The following is an 18,555-nucleotide window of genomic DNA, read 5'->3' as shown; positions in this document are numbered from 1 at the left end:
TCACCCCTCCTTCACTAACTGTTAGAGTTGAAACAGATTTCTTGACCATGTGACTAAAGGTGATAAAGAAGCTCAGAGAAGAAATGTTAAAAGAGAAGGCTTTTATAGACATGCCCATGAACAAAATAATACAAGTATTTTTGTCAGAGACTTAAGTTTCCAAAGATATTTTTTTGCCTATGAATATCAAAACTTTTCTGGATTCTATTAACTATTACATTTGCCTACAAGTTACCAAGGCTGTTTGCTAGGTAGGGAGACATTAGGGGACAATAAATAATGTTATGTTGTTATGGCCACTATGACCCTCACCTCAGGTAGGAAATTCCCTTAAGGAACTTGCACATTTTTTTTTCTTGGCACATGATCACAAGTATAAGCAAAACATATTGTCCCTTGTGTTGTTAGATAATAATTCTTTTTTTAATTTTTATTATCATTTATTACAATTTATTCAATTTGTATCCTACTGTGTCCCCCTCACTCGTCTCTTCCCAGTCCCATCCTTCTTTCCTTTTCTCCCCATATGCCTCTCCCTTAGTCACTGAGGGGTGAGGTCTTCCTTCCCTTCTATAATAATTCTTAACAATAATTATTCATAAAAGAGACTGTGCTAGTGATGACAGGACAGGAATAACATTGGTACATGTTTAACACATGCCTGGGAATGAGAGCACATTGTCCTATTACACCAGCTCTAATATTTGGACTCACGTGTCACTATATCCATTTTATATCTGAAGAAGTGCATCCTCACCGGAGCTCATCAACTCAACAACAACAAAATCTCTAATCATACTGAGGCCAAGCCAATGTGAAATGCAAGTTTATATGTCTTTATGACTCATGAACTTTCTACCAAGAAATTGGGGAAAAGAAAACACATGAGACCATTGAATAAAAGAACCACTTAGGCAGTTTTATTAATTTGTTCTAGTCTGCAGCATTATTATGCATTTTAGCATATTTAAAAATTAGAGGCTGGGGCTGGAGAGATGGCTCCGTGGTTAAGAGCACTGTCTGCTCTTCCAATGGACCCAGGTTCAATTCCCACCACCCACATGACAGCTCACAACTGTCTGTAACCCCATTTCCAAAGGATCTGACACCTTTACACTAATGCACATAAAATAAAATAAATTATTTAAAAAAATTAGAGGCAGGGGCATTTTTTACTAAGTAGCAAAGGGGACATTTTGAAAGAGCTGCAAAAGCTTCCTGCTGATGTCTTCTGATCTAGTATCAGCCGCCCTGACAAGTATGTTAAGAAGTAATGCTTCAGCTGACAATGTGTTTGGGAGCACATTAGGAAACATTTGATGTGAAAGAAATGAAAACATGTACCTCTTTCAGTAGAGTACTTGACTTTCATGTTTTTAATATCAAGATACCCCAGAACATGCAAATTGCATGTTGATGAAATTGAAAATGTTGCAAAAGGTTACATCCATTTCTTTTCAGATAAAATATTAACACTAGATGCTGACATTTTCTTTCTTTTAAAAAAAATCTTTCCAGAAGACAGTCCTATAGCTACACTTCACATAAATGACACATCCCAAGTCACCTGCTCACTTTGTTAATTTGCTCTTGTTTTCTGAGAGCCCCTGCTAGAATGAGGTCGATCAGAGACGGGTTGGTCACCCTGTGTACACTGGACACTGATAGAGACAGACAATTCCACTCATACCCTGAAAGAGAATATTTAGAGTGGTGAGTCACTTCCTATCCAGAGTGATACATTCCTCCACTGAGGAAGATCTTGTAGGTGGCTGAGAGGAATAACACAGAGAAGACACAGAAAAGGAGCCCGCAGTGGGGCTAGAACAGAGGGCAATGTGCAGGCAAGCAGGGGAGACAGAGCCTCCAGAGGCCAGGACCGCAATGTCAGAGATGCTCCTAACACAAGCCCACTCTCTAGACAAGTTGGAGTTTAGAGTTAGAAGCCAGTTTTTACATAACTGTACCTGTATGTTAGATGGCCCAAATTCCTCCTCGTTTGGAGGAGGCAGTCACTGCAGCCTATGTACAAGCCCAAGCACTTCATTCTGTCTGTATTCCAAACCATCAAAATGTTAAGAAAATCAATGCAACAAGAATGAACAAATAGACAGTAGATCTTCAAGACTCAGGGAAGAAACATCAAACCTGATCAGGACAAAGCTTTCAGCTCATTAGCTACAGCCACAGCGTTGCATAAACAGAGCTGGTCAGACAATTTCTAAGGTTGCAATATAAAAAAATTGGAAATGCTGTGAAGTGGAAGCAGTGAAACAAGTAAAAATAATGATCCTTTCAAATTATGGCCAGTGCATGCAAATCCCATAGATTTCATAAAGGACTTAATTTTAAAACTATTATTATTTATTACAATGTATTCACTTTGTATCTCAGTTGTAACCCCCTCCCTCATCTCCTCCCAATCCCACTCTCCCTTCCTCTTCTTACCCTATGCCCCTTCCATAGTCCACTGATAAGGGAAGACATCCTCCCCTTCTATCTGATCTTAGACTCTTCAGGTCTCATCAGGATTAGCTGCATTGTCTTCCTCTGTGGCTTGGTAAGGCTGCACCCCCCCAGGTGGAGGTGATCAGAGAGCCAGCCACTGAGATCATGCCAGAGACAGCCCCTGGTCCCCTTACTTGGAGATTGAGTCTATGGGCTACATATGAGCAGGGGTTTTTAAGTCCTCCATACATGGTCCTTGGTTGGGGTATCAGACTCTGCAGGACCCCCAGGGCCCAGTTTTTTGGATCTGTTGGTCAACTTTTGGAGCTCCTGTTCCCTCCAGGTCTTTCTGTCTCTCCCTTCTTTCATAAAATTCCATCCATTCTGCCCAAAGTTTGGCTATGAGTCTCAGTCTGCTTCGATATCTCTATCAGTAGATTCTTTCAGAGGCCCTCTGTGGTATGCTCCTGTCCTGTTCCCTGTCTTCTGCTTCTGATGTCTATCATGTTTGTCCTTCTAAATGAGGATTGAGGATATTCCCTGGGGTCTCTCTTGTTGTTTAGCTTTTTTAGATGTACAGATTGTACTATGTTTATATTATATTGTATGCCTAATAAACACTTATGAGTGAGCATATACCATATGTGTCTTTCTGCTTCTGGGATACCTCACTCAAGATGATCTTTTCTGGTTCCCACCATTTGCCTGCAAATTTCATGATTTCCTTGTTTTTAATAGCTGAGTAGTATTCCATTGTGTAAGTGTACCACAATTTCTATATCCATTCCTCAGTTGAGGGACATCTAGGTTATTTCCAGATTCTGGCTATTACAAATAGAGTTGCTACAAAACTGCTTGAGCAAATGTCCTTGTTGTATAGTTGAGCATTTTTTGGATATATGACTAGGAGTAGTATAGCTGGATCTTCAGGTAGCACTATTCCTAATTTTCTGAGGAAGCACCAGATTGATTTCAAAAGTGGTTATACAAGATTACATTTCCACCAGCGATGGAAGAGGGTTCCCCTTTTTCCATATCCTCTCCAGCATGTGTTGTCACTTAAGTTTTCTCAGTGTTCCTTTGATTTGCGTCTTCCTGATGACTAAGAACATTGAACATTTCTTTAAGTGTTTCTCTGCCATTCTATATTCCTCTATTGGGAATTCTCTGTTTAGCTCTGAACCCCATTTTTTAACTGGATTACTTAATTTGTTGCTTTTTAATTTCTTGAGTTCTTTATATATTCTAAATATTAGCCCTCTGTCAGATATATAGGGTTGGTGAAAATCTTTTCCCAATCTGTAGGCCATCGTTTATTCTGACAACAGTGTCTTTTGCTTTACAGAAGCTTTTCAGTTTCATGAGTTCCAATTTATTGATTGTTGATCTTAGAGCTTATGATATTAGTGTTCTGTTCAGGAAATTATCTCCTGTGCCAATGAGTTCAAAGCTCTTCCCCACTTTTTCTTCAAACAGGTTTAGTGTGTCTGGTTTTATGTTGAGGTCTTTGATCCACTTGAACTTCAGTTTTGTGCAAGGTGATAAATATAGATCTATTTTCATTTTTCCACATATAGACATCCAGTTAGACCAGCATCATTTGTTGAAAATGCTGTCTTTTTTCCTTTGTATTGTTCTGGCACCTTTGTCAAAAATCAAGTATCCGTAGGTGTGTGGGCTTATTTCTGGGTCTTCTGTTCTATTCCATTGATCTTCCAGCCTCTTTCTATGCCAGTACCATGCAGTTTTTATTGCTGTTGCTCTATAGTACAGCTTGAGATATGGTATGGAGATACTTCCAGAAGATCCGTTATTGTATAAGATTGTTTTAGCAATTCTAGGGTTTTTTTTGTTTTTTCATATGAAATTGAGAATTTTTCTTTCAAGTTCTTTAAAGAATTGTGTTGGTAGGAACTTACATTTTGAAAATACTATACTTATATTAGTTAAGCTAATATAACACAACAAAAACATAGATTAATTTGGCAGATTTCCTACTAAACATTTTGCTCTTGAATATTTTCAAGATATTTTATATATATTTAATTAATATCAATGTAATTATTGTAATCCTGGTCATGAAATGACAAGGTTATCAACAGCTACAATTTCTTCCTTCTGTTCTTGGGCCATCTGTTATTCTTCTTCCAATCTGGAAATAAATAGACTGTTCAAATATAAGCAAGAAACCCACGGTCTACATCTGTCACAGTAACTATATCTTTATACTTATCTATCTGGATAGATACTTACCCGTCTCAGGGTCTGTGTTAGTGAGCTCTCTATTATTGAACAAACGAACTTTTGATGGAGGATTAGCCCCATTGATTGGGATTTGTGATAAGGAGACATATGATGGGAAGTGCATAGTAGAACCAGCATGATCACCTTATGACAGCCAAGAAGAAGATACAAGAAAGAGAGCACGCACACACACACACACGCACGCTCACACACACACACGCTCACACACACACGCTCACACACACACCCTCCTCAAACCAATTAAAAGCAGTGGTTTTCAACCTGTTGGTCGTGATCCACCCATGTGGATCAAATGACCCTTTCAGAGGGTTACATATCACATATCATGCATATCAGATTCATACTATATCCTGCACATTACAGTTCATAGCAGTAGCAAAATTATAGTTAGAAATTAGTAATGAAAATAATGTTATGGTTGGATATTACCACAACATGAGGAATTGTAATAAAAGGTAGCAGCATTAGGAAGGTTGAGAACTACTTCATTAAAGCATGTATCCACCAATGGGCTAACCCACTGACTAGATCAGAGCATTCAATTCCAATCAATCCTCAAGCCCTGACTTCTCCATGTACTGCTGCGTTGGATAGCAGGCTTTCACCACATGGGCTTTTGGGGGACATTTTGTACCGAAATCATAATAGACTCTATAGCTATACCTGTGTATGAATATATACCTGTAAAATGTAAGTGTGTAGAGGAGTATTAAATTATATATCAGTATATTTGTTAATATGCTTGTTTCTGTATAAGAATCCAAATACATATAACATAGAATATTATACAAATGTATATATTACATATATGTATGTATGCTTTAAATTTTCTGTAAAGAAACCATCTGAACAAGACTTCTCTGACATCAGTTGATGTCTTCCATGCTGTGAAATGCACACTTCCTGGAAGTAACACTATACAGAACTTGCTGACATGTTAACACATGAAATTACTTACCTGCAACGGATGTTTGTGATCGAACTTGAACAATGTTTGGAAGAGAAGAATCAGGCTAATGATAACAAAGAGTTATTGTACAATATTAAATTGTGAACTACAAGTTAATTAGAGTCTAAAAATAACATGGGAAAAGCAAATGTAAAATGAAATTATGATGTAGTTTTATAAAACAAAGTCTAGAATATTTTACTATGAAGAGATGCGTATCTGTCAGGACCCTGAGTTTTATCAGCTGAGGAGAAAATAGTTTTTGATAATGTTAAATAAATATGAATAAAAGTAATCTGAGAGAACATTGTGGAATAATAATCAAATGTTGAAAACTTTTCTAAAAATACAAGCTTAACGTTGTTTGCCTGTTTTGAGTATCACCTCCTGATAGGGACTATACCTTCTACTGAAATTAAGAAAATATCTGCAGTCTTGATTCCGAATATTTTCAAAAAAAAAAAAAACACGAATGATCTGAGGGGAAATATAATTGGGGTTATATCGTAGAAGAAAGGTCTATAAAAGAGAAGCCCTTGTGAAAATAAAAATAATGTTGAACTGCCTTGGAAGCTTCATCTCTGAATGAGAATGTAGTGGGGAAAAGGAAACACACTGTGTTTCATGTATATCAGAATGGATTTAGAAGAACTTGGATTGGCAGTGACTTCCAAGGAGAGTACAATGAAATGCTGGCCTGTGTACTGCATTCAGATATATCAGAAAGGAAAAGAAACTCAGTTTACAGCATCAGATGCTAGTAGATGAAATTACATCACACAGAGAAGTCTCTGGTGCTGTCTCAGGATAGCTTGACAGTACCTTAATGAGTTTCCTACAATCCGAGCCAGACTCGTCTGGCAGAACCTGATTTATCAGCTCACTCCAGTTTGATCTGATTATAATCAGAGTCTGTGAGATTGAGATCCACAATCAAAATGTCATTAGACTGACTTAAAATAAAAAATAACTGCTGAAGAGATGGAATGGCTTGGCTGCCATTTGCTGTGTGGGTAAGATGCATGCAAAGCCAAATTATAAACTTGGATGCCAGTGTATTAATTTGTAATGAGAAAAATATAATGCTAAGGGGACTGGACACTTGGCTTGTCTAGCCTGCCAAATCTTTCCCTGTGGGGCTACCATGTGGGGAGCCAAATTAGGATCAGATGTTTGCTTCTTGAAGTTGGAATCGGAAAATGGAGAGTAAATTAGAGGAGTTGAAAGTTAAGGGCAGTGGGCTGTCTTTGGAGAGTGGCACCTTCTCCTTTGGCTTGTATTTGTCTAACATTGGAGTTGAACTTGTTCGTTCTCCTCCCAGCTCAAACCTTGTCCAGCTCTTCCTTTTCATTGGTTGGATTCTTGTGCTTCTGCAGGTCCTCATCAAGACATTTCAGCTTGGAGTTATTTACTCCCTTCTTGCTGGTTTTTGTGCCAGTCCCTCTACCAAGTGTTGCTAGTTTAGACTTGCAGTGAAGAGTCTCTTGGACCTCAGCGCTGCCAGAGGCGTCAACAGACATGACCTTTGAAAGTCATTCCAACCCTGGACTTCTATGGCTGAGAGAAACTCACTATAATCTTATCACATGGAGAAAAGTGAATTTCCTTTTCAAATAATGAGCAAAACCAAGAGAAAATCTGAGTGAGTGGACTCAGAATATGTAGTCTGCGTGTAACTGAATCTTAAATCTTTTCTCCTTTCTGAGAGGACGAAAAGTGACAGTGATTGACATATTCTTATTCCTTGGTCCTTCATTAGGTTTGACTGGAATATGTGCATATAATACTAAATTTCTTGGGAGCTTTCATGGATATTTTGTTCATTTACTTCATATTAAAGCTTTCAATTTGAAACTGACTGTAAAGATGTAAAAACACTCACTCAGCAAAAATGTCTTATGACATAAGTAAACCATTTACTCCCCAGAAGATTTTCTGGTAATAAATGCAGAATATGCAGAAATTCACTGGGGTAAAGAGACCTTATTATCTATTCACAAGTTCTTAGAAATGTTAGAAGCAAGCTATGTGTTTGTTGCGTGGAAGTCTGTTGGAAAATCATCCTAAGATAATACAAAGAACATTGAGACAGAAGACAGACAAATTGCAACAACTATGAACAATATAATTAATTCAAAGCCAAGTATATTAAATTTGTTTAAGATTGACAGCAGGCTTACTCCTGAGAAGGAGAAAAAGAACAGACTGCATTTTACTTGAAAGCACTCCTGGATCCTACCAGGCTTTTGCCTAATGAGGTGATGTGGTAGAAAGCACCATGGATGCTAAATTTGCATAATGCCTTTTTTTTTAACTCTAAGAGATTGGTTTGAAAATTACAAAGAAACTGAAATGAAGTGGAAAACAAAGTAACAAAACATAAACATGTTATCAGTGTTTGCAAATATTAATAATAATTCCCTGTCTTCTGATTCATTAGTTTTCCCAAGAGACTACTTGGATGTCCTCAGAAAGTAAAGTGATGCTTAAGTTAATGAATACAGTGGGATCTATATTTCTTTGTAACTATGTTTCTAGTATAAAAATACTTGTATCTATTTATGAGCTGTGCAAACCAGGGTGATGTGAGTTGCTTTTTTTGTTCAGCATCTGACAAACCTCTAGTTTATGCAGAAACCTTTGTTTTAGATAAGGTTATCTCTCGACAAGATTATTTTTAAAAAGGCTTTTAGGCTATTCATTTTATGTATTTTTTCTTTGTATTGGAACCTTGTCTTCTATTACTTCTTTCTGAGTAAGTCCACTTGTCAAAAAGAAAGGTTGTTTGTTTGTTTGTTTGTTTGTTTTAGCTGATCTGATTCCGATATTATTCTGCTAGCCCAGAGTCCAAACACTTCTCCCTCAGTCTCTTGCCTATTACTCCTTTTATGAATTAGTAGAAGGCCCAATTCTTACACTGTCCTCTTATAAAAGCAGGAAATACTCTGCCACAAGATATGTTGGATTTATTGTTTAATTAAATTTTATATAAAAGGCTTCAATCATTGCATCCATCACTTTTTAGATATTGTTTTGAACCTAAAGTATTCCCAGTCCATTTTGAAATTACTCATTTATTCATTCATTTTAGAACCACAGTTTATTGTCCTTCCAGTCTCTTTAAGAGACTAGGCTAATTTCCTGTGAGGTTAGTGCCACTGCCAAGGACTCTGGTGCTGTCTGTGGCTTGTGCTCTGGCAGAGGGCAGTGTTGATGTCCCTGATCTGTACTGCCACTGAAGATCATGCTGAGGTCTGTGACACACGTGATGCTGGAGAACATGCGATGTCTGTGGTCTGTGCTGTCTCCAGAAAGCATGGATAAGTCCATCACCCGTGTTCTCACTGACTGTAAAGGGCAAGGAGGCTACTTTCACAGTGGTATTGGTGACTGCAGACTCACGGATGAGAAGGGAAGCCTTCTGTGACAACCCCTACCACAACCCACCCACCCCTGAAAGTAAGAACCTACATAGAGAGCCATCGAAGAGAACTCTGCAAAGCTGCGATAAGAATGCTCTGAGTGTAGCTCTCTGCAACTGTGGCTTCTGTCAGGGGTGCAGGAAGCAATGGACTCAGCTCTCTTTAAGGGGCTGGCCGATGGGAGTTTGATTGTGCTCCAGTGAGCTTATGGGCAACATAAATTGTATGGTTTTTTTTCTCTTTTTTCTCCTCCTCCTCTTCTTCCTCTTTTTCCTCCTCCTTCTCGTCTTCTTTTTCTTCTGCTTCTTTTCTTTATGAGGAAGATCATGGTGTTTCAGGGGGAACACACCTAAGAGGACTGGGATATGAGTGTGATCACGGTTCATGATGTAAAATTCCCAAATATTTAGTAATAATATTATATATAAACTTAAAAAATTATTGAGGCCATAGGGAAGTGATCTCCTTTGAAGGACGTTTGCATCAGGTTTGTGTTACAGAAAGGTAGAATGGGGTAAAGCTGGATTATAGTATAACTAAGATTATCCCCAAAGATGTATTATGTATTATACCTCACTTGTGGAGCATGTGCCTAGCATTTACAAGGCTGTAGGTTAGATTCCTAGCAATGGAAATTACAAACTTTTGAGGGGTGTGAGGGAGAGGTGAACCCCAGCACACTGTTCCCTATCAGAACCCTCCTCCTCCACCCATACATCCACCACTGAAGAAGCATATTAAAAGGTAAACTCTGATGTTCAGGCCCTGTTGTCCACAGGTGGACATCTTATGCAGTTGTTACTGAATGCCATTTCCCAGTGGGACCTCTGCCTGTCCTGAGTGTCTTTCTGTATCTGTCATCACCCATATCCAAAGCATGCCAAAGATGTGCCCCTAGCCCATAGCCTCGGTGCTTCCCTGCCTTTGTCCAACGGCAGGCAAGCTGACTAAGTGTTCTTCCTGTACCGTTAATATACTATTTGAACAAAGGAACAGCACCAGTATCTTCCATGACTCAGTCCTCTTTCCTAAAATTCTCAAACTTAGTTGTGCATTGCATGTTTTTACTTCTAGATATGAAGTTTTGGTTAATGGTGTGTTGTTCATTCTGGTTCTGAAAAGATCAGCTTACCACGATAAAGCCACAATTCATAGAGAAACCTCCCTGAGCTCCAGAGCAGAGCAAACCCACAGCATCATTGTAATGGCAGAGAGGTGCTCCTGAATTTGAGGCAATTCTCCACTGTGACATCCCACTTTCAGCTCTTTGCTCTGAACATAAGTGCCATATGTGATAAACTCAAGAACCCTCTGATCCACCAGTCTGCACCATCACACAGTCCCACCTATTTACTGACTTGTAGCTAGCTTTTCAGGGCTACTTGGTCTTTACATATCACTAACACAAGGCCAAGGCCATCTCGTAAAGTAGCCTATCATCCCAACTGTCCAGAAGATATGCTCTAGTCTTGATGTTCTTCTGGATTTTCAAGATAGACTCATCAGTAGTTTCCTATAAAATCTAACACTGATTTTCAAATTATTTCTTATAATACCGAGGTGGTACGTGCAATAATCAAATATATATCCTAACCCCTCACTTGATCTGCTTTATTACAATTGCAATAACACTTACTTGATCTAATTTGTATCTTTCCCTCATGAAAGATCTATTGTGTTTACAAACCGTCTTTTGGATTCTGTAGCCTAAGGGCAATGGCTGAGTGTTTTTAGGGGTCATTTAGCCCACTGATAGAAGGTCTTAATCTCTACCTCTGCTCCTGGATTGAGGGCTGATTACCACTGTGCACTATAGCTCTTGGCAAAAATGAAGATAGGAACTGAAATTAAGGTGTCAGAGTCAGTCAAGAAACTCAGATACATCTGCTTGGGAATGCAGCTAAGCAAGATATAATTATGCAACTTATAATTAGACCAGAGCTGAGCTGAAGTCAACTTCTTCCTGTTGTTTTGTTGTTGTTGTTGCTATAGTAGATACCAATAAGAGGAAGAGGGTTTTCCTGTATGGGTGCAAATAGATAATAAAGACATTACTTCCAGTAGCCTGCTCAGGATTTGCTCATGGAAGTTTTGCACTGCTGCTAACTAGATGGTTTGTTATTTCTGTCTTTTCCAATTTGAGTTGGACTACCACTACATTTTTATTTTTTTTAATCTGTCAGTTTTTTAGTTTATGTATGTTTTCTTTATTCTTGCAAATTTCATACATGTATGCAATGAAACTAGGCCATATCCACCTCCACCCCTGTCCTCCTTTCTGGCTCCACTCCTCAAGTATGACCTCCAACCAATCCCTCCAACATTATATCTATTTTTTTAATAACCCACTAAATCAAATTAGTGCCTCCATATGTGTGTGGGTGTGCAGCTGCTCACTGGCGTGTGGGCAGTGGACCAGTGACCACACCTTCAATGCTACCAGAAGAATGATTCTGTTTGTGACAGTGGCGAATAACTCCAAATTCCTCCCTCAATGGGTCAGATAGAGAACTTTCCCTCCTCAGTATGGGAACTTTGTTTGGCTTAACTGTGTTTAGATTGTCTACCAAAAACTTGAGCTTGTGTGACTTCGTAGCTACAATAACCGTGTTAAAAGAGAGCAGTGGAAGATTTTAGAAGTATCTCTATAGCCGATTGGTCTCTCGCTTTTAGTTAAATACATGAAATGTGCCACAAAACAATACAAGCAAAGAAATCCAACAGATAAGGTTGATTTGAGCAGGGCCCTAACTGGGTATTATTTTACTTTTTTTTTTTTTCCAATGCAGTTTATTCAGGAACCTTGAACAATCATCTGACCCTGGGTAAAGCCAGCCCACAGCTTAAATAGCCTCTGGGTAGCCAACCCAGGCGTGCCACGTGGGCAATGCAGATAGGTCCACATACATGGAAGCAAGCCAGATCCTCAGCCTTAGCCAAATGTGGAATTGTTCGTGACAGAGAGCACTCACCATCGGGAAAGTGGAAGGCAGAAACCAGCTCCATCTTTAAGGCATAGCATTCCGCAGCTCTCTACAGTTCCCCCTCTTTGTTTTAGACGCATCAGGCAAGAGTAGAGGTCTGATCTCTGATATTAGAAATAAATTGGGACATTGTACCGATGTTCGTTTAGGTGTCATCCACCCAAAGAGCATCAGACCCGTCCGATACCTTTTTCTATTGCTCTCTGTTTGACCTATTCTTTGTTTTGTCACCAAAAAATATATATATATATATATATTTCATCTAGCAGGTGGATTTTGAATCATGGAGAGTTGTTTCTCCAAAGGAGATTCTCTGTGGCACTTTAAGCAGTCCTGTTATAACATTACTGCTAGGGAAATAAAATACTAAATTATATCTTGATGAATCAAGGAATGGGCTATGAAAAAAAAACAAAAAACAGATATACTGTGCCAGCAGGGTCCCTGACTTCTCTTTTCCCTGGAGATGAGATCATCTTTATAATTTCCCTCAGAAGCTATAATAGTTAGTTCCTAAAAGCAACATGGCCAAGAAATTGCTGCCTATAGGAAACAGTTTTCAATTAGAGTAGTAGCCTCTAAGAACCAATTTACATACCATTTGCAATTATTATTAGAAAAATAGTTTAGCATTTTCGTTTTATTTTTAATTGACATGATAATTATATAAATTCATGATGTTTTAATGCATTTGTAATTATCAAATCAGGACAATCAGTGCCTCATCATCTCTGACATTTATTATTTCCTCAGTGAAACATACCAAATCTTTTCTTGAAGCTATTTTGAAAAATACATTATTATTTATAGCTCCTTGGCTGTACAGTGGAGCACTGGAAGTTTTCCTCTTGCTTAATTGCAGTTTGATACCTGGTGACTGACCCTTGCCGGCTGTCCCTCTCCCATCTTTCACAGCCCCCGGTCACCAACATTCATCTCAGTGTAATTCAGTCTTACCTGTGAGTATGTTCACTCAGTACCTGTCTTTGTGGCTGGCCTGTTTCACAGGTAAATACGTCAGTTTTATCCATCTTGTTCCAGTTGGAAGGAGCTTGTCTTTTTGTAACTTTTTGTAGTGTTCTATTGTTTAATGACACTTTTTTTTTCTTCATCTGTTGACACTGAAGCTGCTTCCATATCTTAGTTATTATGAATTCAGAGGAGGATCAATAAGTTTTTAATATATTAATTTCATTTCTTTCTTACATATTTACGACATCCAATACGATACTTTGATGTATTTATGCATAGTGAAATGAATACTGTAGTTGGACAAATTAATATATCCATCACCTCACATAACAGCTTTCAAACACTTTTCTAGATGTGGGAATTATTAATTTATCTATTCATCTATCATATAACAAATCAAATCCAACATTTACTCCCACATTTCTAAAAATCTGCTGAATATTACTGAATAATACAATATACTTCTGAATATATACCCTAAGTTACTTTAAGTTGTCTGAAGTCCACTTATCTATATAACAAAGTGTGTTGAGTAATTCAAACACTGATAAAGTATTAAATTGATGTAAATTTCCCATTTTATTAAAGATGTTACAGAGGATAGAAGTAAATTTAAAACAAATGTTTTGCATGAGCATGTGCATGTGCAAATGTATGTGGATAGATAAAATAAATTTACATTTATACAGTTACATTTAATATATTTGTATAAACATATGGATATGCTTATATTTATACATGAAATTTTAGATGTAGCAAGGCTGGATCTTGTGTTGTTTTTCTTTAATGGTAACAATTTACAGAGTTCTGGGATAAAATACTTGACAAAGAAGAGTTTAATTTGGTTAGTCCAAGCATAAAGTCTATCATGGAAGTAGGAGTTTGAGGCAAATGTTGACAATGAATCTCCAGTCAGGAAGCTAAGAACAATGAATGCTGGTAATCAGCTTACTTTCTCCATTTATGAAGTCTGGGACTGTCACTGTATCCTATGGAATGATGTTCACACATTTTGAATGGTTCTTTCACTTTTATTAACCTAATATAAATGATAAATCACTCAAAAACGTGCACATTTTTTCTATGTTGATTCTAAGTCCCATGAAATTGACAATAAAGACTGACTCTCACAAAGTAAACTGTCACAAAGCATAAGTTATTTAGAAGCTGTGTATTGATAAATCACTCTGGGCAATTTTAGGATATAGTAGGAGCAATAGCAACGTGCCTATTGCCTAAACTTCAGGTTAGGGCTTCCTCAACTATTCTGAGTGTCAAGAAGGTCAGCTTCATCACGGATACTGCCCTGTTAAGCTCAGCATTGACATATAAGAATTTAGAACTTTACCTGGCATAGTCATGTGACCATGTGATAATCGTAAGCACACTATAATACACGTTAGCATAAACGAAGAACAGAAGCCCTACCCCCACTACATGATAAGGTTATAGAAAACTTTAGAAGCACTGTGGTATGCAGGGAATGGCAGAGGTCAGCACATCAGTTTATGTCAACTCATTTTCAGCTTTCTAGTCCCAGGCAAGGTACCCGAGCTTCCGAGGAAATAGTCCTGATGCATCCAGAAGAACATGAGCCTGAGAAGAGAGCCCAGCCGCTGTCATCAGGCCAGGCTGCCTAGGAGATGTCTGGGTGCCACTTGGGGGCAGAACCGCCTAGAGGACAGTCAGTGTGAACAACTCATCTTTCAGAGTCAATGCCAACCAGTTCTCCAAGACTCCATTACTGAGAGCAAATACACTGGGGGAAAAAGGGTTGTCTTTGAAAGGCAACGAATAATGCTTAGCATTATCTCTATATGTATGAGTTCTGACCCTTAAATAACAACACAGGAAAGAAAACTTTCAGCTAAAATAACATGATACACCTCCTGAGGCTTAAAAATTATTGTAGTTGAGAGTATTAAAATAAATCTCACCCCGTCATTATAGACATGCTGCTATTTTTATGTCTGCACTTGATGACATACCTTATGTGAACACATACATGTATGCAGACATGTGTGCACATATACAAGTACCACACAAATACACACCTTAATACATTGTGTAACCCACACATACCTTCTGCTCATATACATGTAAACTCTCTCTCTCTTTCTCTCTCTCTCTCTCACACACACATACACCCTAAACTAGTGAGCCTCTAAAAACTATTTTATGCATTTACATATTTACCTCGTGTGTGGGTGTGGATAGGGTGCACCATGTCACAGCATATGAGTAGAGACAGAAGACAGCTTGTAGGCGCTGCTTCTCTTCTTTCACCAGCTGGGTTGTGTAGACCAAATTCAGGCTTGCACATCTGGTGGCAAGCATTTTTACCTAACATGAAATTCCCCCATCCACCTGTTGCTTTTTATAGAGGTAGATACCTACTCTGGATTGAAACCCATACCCCTAAATTTTGTATGTTGTGCTACTAACTCCCAGTGCTAAAGTGACTCAAATGGCCTTTAGAGGGTTATTCCTGTAGAATGTAAGGATGGGACTATGATCCAGGCTGTCCTTATATAAGAGGAAACAGCACCACTTGCGAGGATACAGAGAGAAAGTGGCTGTCTGTGGTCCAAAAAGAAAGTTACCAAGGAAAACCAGGCATGCCAGCACCTTCATGTCCGACTTCTGGACCCGATAATGGTTAGAAAATTAACGTTTGCTGCTTAAACTACCTGCTGTGCAATGCACTGTTACATTAGTCCCAACAAGCTAGCGTTGCATATTTCACTTCATAAATCAATATTTTATCATAAAAAAAAGTTATCCTTCTTTTAAACATGTGGCTTTAGTGCCTCTTGACTGAAGCCCTGAAATGAAGAGCAGCTGCCTTGAAGTGTTAGGATAACTAATAACATTCATTATTATGTTCCCATTTAATACACACAAGAGAGCAGAACCTTCTAAATATATCAACTACTGGCCAGTTAACTTCACATTATCTGACTTTTTGTTCCTTAAAAGTATAAATGAAGTTGATGGCGATGCCTTAACTGTATGCATGCTGTTAGGACCAAGGGCCTCTTCCATCCTTGTCAAGGGGAGTGCTAACCTTCTCTTCTTTCATACAATGCAAGGGCTAGAGAGAGGGCTCAGCAGTTAAGCACACTGGCTACTCTTTCAGAGGTCCTGAGTTCAATTCCCAGCACCTACATGGTGGCTCATGACCATCTGTAATGAGATTTGGTGCCTTCTTCTGGTGTGCAGGCTCACGTGCAGCCAGAACACTGTATACGTGATAGAAGTAGTTGCTGCTAGTCATATGATGGAACTTAGGAAATAGAAGAGACATTCCGGTAATTCTCAGCCTGCTGGTCATGTTCCTCAGGAAGCTGAAGGAACTGTGCTCAAATCCACACACTCTCAGACACTGCAGCGACCACATCTGAGCTGTCAGCTCCCTCTTGATCTATGGAAACTTTGCAAATCTTCAAGATGGTTGCTACTTGCCAAAAGACTGAGTGGTGTTGGCTTTGCTAGTAGTAATGTTCAAAGTGCTGTAGACTCGTGCTCAGGTTCAGGAATCTAGCTGTTGTCAGTTTTCTCCCAAGGCCTCTCTTCTCTTCTTAGTGATGGCTACCCCCTCCCTGCCCCAGGGTCATCATGTGATCTCCTCCTCTGACTCAGAGTACAGCCACATTTCTTTGTTTTTTATGTTGAATAAAGGAGGTTTGTCCTATCAACTAACTTTTAACTTAATAACCTGCTTCTAGGCTCTTTATCCAGAGTCACAATCTGAGATACTAAGACTTCAATATACGCATTTGATTTTGGGAGCACAGTGAGTTCACAGTACTTGAATTTGTGAAGTGATGCCACAGAGATGTCATTCCTATTTGTAATGATGCCGGAAAAAAATATGGTTTCCAGGGATTTTTTTTTAATTAACACGTTACTCAGCAGTTCATATAGAAAGGAAAAAAATGATTCTTAAGATGTACCATATTTGTAGATTTTATTCATATTATGTTTATTTCAATTTTCATGATTATCATTATAAAACTCAATTTATTTTTAAGTGAGTTACCCAAGGAAAAACATACTATTTCTCCCAAATGCATTTTTGGCCAACAAACAATTTTGAATGATTTAAGGCCTTACCAACATAGAGAGAGTATAAAATGAATCTTTCTCTATTTTAATATCAGTATGATGAAGTTGTATAGCTTGCTTTTTTTGTTGTTTTTGTTTGTTTGTTTGTTTTAGGATGGGGCATGACTGGAGAAAGGGACCAGTAATTCAGAATGAAATAATTAAGAACAACTATTACAGATGACTCGAGTTTGGTTCCCAGAACTGGAGCTGGGTAGCAACTGTAACTCTTGTTCTACGCAACTCAAAGCCCTCATCCAGCCTCCACAGGCACCGCATCCACATCCACATCCACATACCCATACACACGCACTCACACTTAACACACAAATGAAATAAAACAGTAAGTCTTTTTTTTTTAAGCCTTTTGTTTATGTTGTTTTAGTTTGGAGATAATCCAAGGAATATTGAAAAGTGTTTGCTCTCTGCCCCTAATAGCAGGTCACGTGCTTTTTGGCTGTTGCTCAGTGGATAAATATTTACACAAGAAAAATCGGCCACAAAATGTACCTTGAGATTTTATCCTGTTGCTTTCTCCACATCCTTTTGTTGTTTCCTATCACAATAAAGACACATTCTCAGGATTTATTCCAGTTTTCTCTCCTTCAAGATAAAGATATTTTGCAGCAGGGACACTAAGTGAATCCTTTTGAAATACTGTTGTTACTAGCATTACAATACAGTTCCTAGTGTTCTTTTATTCCTACAAAGTCTCTTTGGGTCTGTGGTGTTAACAGAACAGCTTTCCATCACACTTAACAATAAAGCCCTAAATCCTTATCTTGTCTTTGCAAGGTCTTCCGCAATCTGGCCTCCGCCTCTATCTCTGGCCTCATCAAGCACTCTCTGTAGTTTATATAGCTAGAAGCAGCAATACAAGGATTCAAATCTAGTTCTCTCTGGCTTTAGACCAAGACATCTTTCTCTCTATATATATATATATTTTAATAGTTTATTCACTTTATATCTTAGTTTTAGCTCCCTACATCATCTCCTTCTGGTCCCATTCTCTCTCCATCCCCTCCATCCCTCTCCCCTAGTCCACAGAAAGGGGGAGACCTCCTCCCCTATCATATGACCCCAGCCTATCAAGTCTCATCAGGACTGCCTGCATCCTGTTCCCCTTTGGCCTGGCAAAGAGCAGGCAACAGAGTCCCTGTCAGAGATAACCCCTGCTCCCCTTACTAGGGAACCGACGTGGAAACTGAGCTGCTGATGGGCTACATCTAAGCAAGTGGTCTAGGTCCTCTCCCTGCATCACCCTTGGTTGGTACATCAGTCTCTGCAGGATCCCCTGGACCCAGGTTTGTTGGCTTTGTTTGTCTTCTTGTTGTGCTCCTTTCCTCTTCTGGGTCCTGCTATCCCACCACTCTTCCATAAGACTCCTTGTGTTCTATCCAAAGTTTGA

General features: G+C 38.7%; 1 protein-coding gene and 1 pseudogene across 1 annotated transcript in view; one reads left to right on the top strand and one right to left on the bottom strand.

Moving 5' to 3' along the window:
- Window positions 1-18,555, top strand: part of Cntnap2 (contactin associated protein 2) — a 2,202,731-nt gene that overhangs the window by 1,458,237 nt on the left and 725,939 nt on the right. The window lies entirely within an intron of this gene.
- On the bottom strand, window positions 16,019-16,129 carry LOC132653413 (U6atac minor spliceosomal RNA; annotated as a pseudogene).

This window comes from Meriones unguiculatus, chromosome 3, assembly GCF_030254825.1.
Source record: "Meriones unguiculatus strain TT.TT164.6M chromosome 3, Bangor_MerUng_6.1, whole genome shotgun sequence".
Taxonomy (NCBI): domain Eukaryota; kingdom Metazoa; phylum Chordata; class Mammalia; order Rodentia; family Muridae; genus Meriones; species Meriones unguiculatus.
The sequence above is the reverse complement of the archived record's forward strand: the minus strand, read 5'-3'. Positions and strand labels throughout refer to the sequence as shown.